Genomic DNA, 5,849 nt, shown 5'->3' with positions numbered 1-5,849 from the left:
GCTCTGTTTTCCTTCATATTGTAACGCATACGGCCATCAGGGTGTGTAAGAGCCGGCTTACCAGAGCGGTGACGTCGCCGCCCTTCCCTGTGATAGCAGGACTACAGCGACTGGGCTGTAAGAGATCTCTCTTTGGCTCACCGGGCTGGGTCCTTTTTAAGTGACGCGGGAGTCCCGGGTTCGAGTCCCTGACGGTGGGGGGCTGACCTGATGCGGTAAGGGCGCCCACCTGAGCAGTATGAAAGCCCAAAATCCTAAACTGAATCCAGGATTTTACATCTGTTTGGTGGCAGCGGCAATTTTTTTTCTTCACGGACAGAAACTTGGGCTCCGTGTCAGTCTTGTCTTCCGTCCTGCCGTTTGGACATTTCATGTGGACGATTCTCTGTCCACAGAGGGACTGTGTCGTGAGAGGTAGTTTTAACACACTCCCTTGTGCGCTGGTTAGTGTGGTAATTCTGAGATGCTCAGTAGAGCAGGCGAGTTAGTAGATGGCTGAGCTGCTAAATAACTGTTCATGTAAGAATTGAAGTTAAACGCATTCCTGGTGTTGTGTTCAACCTTGTTTAATCTATATAAACCAGGGTGCCCAATCAGTCGATCGCGGAGTACTTGCCAGTCAATCGATCGCAAGAATGTTTGGCAAAAAACAAATGGGCTATTTAATTATTTACTTTTTTCGATAGCCTAAAATGTCATTCAGATCTGTCCATGTAATGTCATACACTTGACTGCCCTTGTGTGTGTTTCACCCTTGTCGAAAGGGTTGTAAAAGTCTCTTCCCTGAGTGCTGGCTGACACTGAAGAAAGGCTGCAGGAGCTCTGTAATGAGGAGCTGTGTGTGCGCTACCCAAGATCGTTCTCTGGGTTATTGCCGCACAAACCCCGGTGTGTAAAACACTTAGCTGCAGCAGTGTGGGTGTTTAAATGCTCTTGGCTTGTGAACAGCACCCCTGTATCCCAGTGCATTGTCTGTCTCATAGAGCCATATTCAATAAAACCACGAGAGACAGAGATCCACAAAGCTGTGTCGGTCTTCTGTGTAAAATATTGGTGTGTAAAAATTCGCTCTGAATCTGGACTGTAATTAACACTGTAAACATCCCGTTTGTTTAAAATCAGGTGAGTGTAAATCTGCTGTGTTATTGTCGAGCTGTGGAAGAAGACAAGAAACATATTTCTGAACCTTGTAGGTTTAATTCAGTGTGATGTGTTTAGTACTGCAGAGATCAATGACAGTGTATGTATAGAAAAAGGTGAGTGTGAATCTGGTATGTTATCATCCATCTGTAAAAGGAGACAGGAAACCCTGCTATACTGTAGTTCAGAGTCATTTGTTTTCTCCGGTTTTCATAACCTTCGCTTATTAAAATGCCTATTTTTGAGACCACGATTTTTCAGATGTCAATAACTTTGGGAAAATGACACAGAGCCTTCAAATCACATGCGTTTAAGAGATTGCGATTTGTGAAAATTGCAGCAGCTTTTATTTAAACAACATACTGGGGCATTAGGACCCACATGAGCCACAGGGTGAGCGCCCCCTGCTGGCCCCACTCACACCTCTTCCAGCAGCAGCCTTAGTTTGTCCCAGGAGTCTCCCCTCCAGGTACTGACAAGCTCACACTGCTGGGCTCCAGTGGGCTGCCAGCTGGGAGCTGCAGGGTGACGTGGCTGCTGGCCTGCATGATGTAGCGCTGGATGTTGTAGCAGTGTAGATACGGGTTGGGCTCCAGTGGCCATTGTCCAGGGTAGCTGTCGTGGTCTTGATGAAAGCTACAGGTGCTGAGGGTACCCACTCTGGGCCTGTGACACCTGGGGGTGCTGTTGCCACTGATCATGGTTCTCTCTCTGGTTTCTACCCCAACACGCTTCTCAGGGGTGGTGTTCGCCAGTGTGTCCGGCGGCCTGGGAGAGCTGTCCTTCCTGTCCCTCACAACCTTCTTCCACAGGTACCCCAACCTCTCAGTGCAGCGTTAATGTACTGGAGTGTCCAGTCAGTGTGTCTGTATGAACCCCTCTCTCTCTTAATAGTTAATAATAAACTCTATTTTTATATGATAGATTTAAAATGGCTTCTCAAAGCACTTTACAGAACACAAAAGGTAGAAGGTAGAAGGGGGTTTTGGAAAACAGTATAAAAGCAAAGAAGCAGAAACAGACCCAGTTAAATTAAAACCCTTCTGAAACAGAAGATTGTGAGTCTGGATTTGAAAGACCTCAGGGAAGGTGACTCTATGACATCCACAGGGTGGAACTCCAGAGCTCTGGGCTGCAGCAGGAGAAGCCCTGTCACCCAGAGTGCTGGCTTGGGGGACAGACAGGAGACCAGAATTAGAAGAGTGAAGGTTGTGAGGTGGGGAGTAGGATGATAGTAACTCTGACAGGTACTGAGGTGTCGAGCCATGCAGAGACTTTTAGGGGATCATGAGGACTTTGAAGTCGACATGAAACCTGATAGGAAGCCAGTTCAGGGACTCCAGGACAGGAGTAATGTAATCACTTGCACTAGACCTAATCAGGATTCTGGCTGCCAAATTCTGGACATACTGAAGTTTGTTCAGTGTGGGTTTAGATACCCCAGCGTGTGGAGTGTTAAACTAGTCAATATGAGTAAAGATGAAAGAGTTGACCAGCTTTCAGCAACAGTTAGCTATAACATAGGACACAACCTGGTGGTATTTCTGTGGTGGAAGAATGATGTTTTGACAATTTGTTGAATATGTCATCCTGGATCAGATATCGCCCCCAAGTTCTTCAATTTTGACAGTGACTCCAGTACAGTGTCATCCACAGATAAGGATACTGCATTGGTGTGCCAAGAAGCATGACTTCTGTCTTGTAGAAGTTTAAATGAAGGAAATTGTGAGTCATCCATGTGTTTATGTCAGAGAAACAATTAGAGCAGAGACATGTCAGTGTCAACCCCTGAGGAAGACCAGACTTAATGAGTCCGATTTCAGAGCTACAATCGCCGAGAGAGACAAAGTGAAAGTGATCAGTGAGGTAAGACTGGAACCATTGAAGAGCAGTGTCAGAAACTCCAAACACAGTCTCAAGACAAGAAAGTGAGAGGTCATGGCTGACAGTGTCGAAAGCAGCACTGAGCTCAGTAAGAATGAGGACAGAAAGAGAACGAGAATCAGAAGCCGTTAGAAGATCGTTAGTGACTTTGACCAGGGCACTTTCTGTGCTGTGAGGTTGTCTGAAACCATATTGGAGTTCAAAGAGGATTATTTAACTGAAATCTAACAGCACACTGTAAACTTTCTGCATGGAAAGGTAATGAAAGGGTATGAAAGTTGGAGAGAGGGTGAAAGTTGTTCAGGCTTTCCAGAGCCATGATTCTCTTTCTCACACAGGGGTAACAGCAGCAGTTGTGAAGCCACTGGTACCACATCACTGCTCAAGGATTCATTTATTATACTGAGGACTATGGGGCAGAAAGCAGAGAAACAGGATTGAAATAAAGTGCTGGGAAGGGGAACTAATAGGCAGGTGGTGGATCTCAGACACATAAACCAGTGAACTGTGGTATAATACCTTCACCTGCTTTATTAAATACAAGACTCACGCTGGGCTCTGCTGGAGTCAATCTGACACAGAACATGTTTCCTTTTGTCCTCTGGAATGATCTGAATTTTCCCAGAAGCAGACAGGATGTGAGATGTGGTCGGACACAGGGTCTGCCTGGTCCAGAACCTCATCCAGCGGTCAAGCACGTCAGCCACAGGGTCTCCTCTGACCACTCAGAGAAACTAGTGGCAACAAGGCTCATCAGCACTGCTGTAGTCCTCTGTTTTGAGATGCCGAGAGCAGTCAGGACACTAGTGTATATAGAGATGAATGAAATCTGAAATCTGTAGATTATGAAGGAACAAGTAATAGGTTTATTCTTCTTCAGGTGTGAGAAGGCTCCACGGCCGAAACGTTGTGTTTTCTTTCTTCTTTATTTCAGTATGGAATAAACCTATTGCTTGTTCTTTTGCAGCCTACGCATGCTGATGCAGCTCCCCAACGGAACTATCTCTAGATGATGTTTTATATATCATTTGAAACACAATTATCTTCTTTTTACATTTCACCTCACATACAGATGTGCAGACCCAGGTGTCAGGTGTCTGCTGCGCTGCACACGCTGCCGGTGTAGATTAGACATGAAACAGGAGCATGTCAGACAGGACCAGGAAACACATCTCGTGTGGATAAGACATCAGGGATACAGAGTGTGGATTTCCCAGGGTGACTCTAAGGGGTGTCTTTGTAATGTGATTCTCTCACAGCAGAAATGTCCTGTGTCTCTGTTTCTCCACAGAAGCAGCTGGGGGAGACACAGACACAAACTCAGCAGAGACTGCAGGAGAGAGAGAAGGAGCTGCAGGAGCTGAAACAGGCTGTGGAGTCACTCAGAGTGGGTATTTAGCAGAGGAGTGGACACACAGACACACATTTCCACAGCTGGACACTGGACAGTACCCTTTGGAAACACAGCATACAGCATAATGTAGTTTGAGTGTTTTCCTGTGTAATAATCCACTGTGTGTCTCCTCCCTCAGAGCTCTGTACGCACAGCAGTAAAGGACACTGACAGGATCTTTACTGAGCTGATCCGCTCCATTGAGAGAACACGCTCTGAGGTTACAGAGCTGATCAGAGCTCAAGAGAGGGCTGCAGTGAGTCAGGCTGAAGGACTTCTAGAGCGACTGGAGAAGTAGATCACTGAGCTGAAGAGGAGAGACTCTGAGCTGAACCAGCTCTCACACACAGAGGATCACATCCATTTCCTCCAGGTAACAACACTGCTCTGTGACTCTGCAGTACAGAAGGGTGTCTCTCACACAGAGCTGCTCCTGGCTTCTCCCCAGGAATGTGTGCTGTGTTTGACTGGAAACTCTCAATTTTCTGCTGCAGAATTTCCAGTCTGTCTGTGTCCCTCCTGGAGCTGGAGACTCACCCAGTGTCCCTGTCCGTCCACACTTCTCTCCTGAGGCAGTGAGGAGAGCTGTATCTGGACTGAAAGAGCGACTGGAGGATCTCTGCAAGAAGGAATCAATAAAGATTTCCACAACAGGTTAGTAGAGAAACACACTGATGTCTTTCTGGACAGCTTATATATTTCCTGTTTTTCTCTTATATTGTCAATGTATTTTTTGTGCAGTGACTGTATTTATCGGAGCAGCTTATCAGTCAATGATTCAAATTCTAGGTGAAATGTCTTAAAATCTCCAGTCTCACAAATCTTTATGACAGTAAGTGTGTTGTTATATTGTGCTGTATATAGTTTAACAGGAACGTTTTAATAGGGGCTACAGTCCCAGTCCAGTAGAACATGTTATTCCTGTTACTCTGTTACTGCAGCCCTGATGAGACATTTCTCTGTGATTCTCACTCTGATACATGCTGATACACGTCTGAATTCAGAATTCAGAAAGTCAAGCTTGCAGACAGTCACTCTGTGTGGATCAGAGACACACTGTGTCAAACACACAGATGGACACAGAAGTTCCAGTGGGTGTAGTTTATTTAAGAAAATGCACTTTATTACGACAATGTGCAGTGCACAGTGCTTACAGAGAATACAATTCTGACAACAACTCCTCTACAGAATTTAAATCGTCTCAAAAAGAGTGATTGTCCATTATCAATCATTCTATTTTGCAAGTGGTCAGTGAGGCTGGTTCACACAATAAGAGCCCCTCCAAGCCTCCTGGATGTTACCACTGGCTGCAGTCCTGACTTTGAAACTGCGATTGTCCATTTCTCAACAGGAGCACTAAAGAATAGGTTTTTCTGGGTTTTCTTCAGCCCTCAGTACTGTCCAGTGCTCTTTTGCTCTGATGAAACAGTTC

At 45.7% G+C, this 5,849-nt stretch overlaps 2 protein-coding genes across 3 annotated transcripts in view; one reads left to right on the top strand and one right to left on the bottom strand.

Moving 5' to 3' along the window:
* The window catches only part of LOC138238041 (E3 ubiquitin-protein ligase TRIM39-like), a 373,132-nt gene that overhangs the window by 221,812 nt on the left and 145,471 nt on the right, over nucleotides 1-5,849 (bottom strand). The gene's annotated exons all lie outside the window — the stretch shown is intronic.
* LOC138238045 (E3 ubiquitin-protein ligase TRIM39-like) overlaps nucleotides 1-5,849 on the top strand; it is a 111,337-nt gene that overhangs the window by 63,727 nt on the left and 41,761 nt on the right. The gene's annotated exons all lie outside the window — the stretch shown is intronic.

The sequence above is a fragment of the Lepisosteus oculatus genome, chromosome 4 (assembly GCF_040954835.1).
Source record: "Lepisosteus oculatus isolate fLepOcu1 chromosome 4, fLepOcu1.hap2, whole genome shotgun sequence".
NCBI lineage: Eukaryota > Metazoa > Chordata > Actinopteri > Semionotiformes > Lepisosteidae > Lepisosteus > Lepisosteus oculatus.
Note: the sequence above shows the minus strand (reverse complement) of the source record. Positions and strands in the feature narration are given on the sequence as shown.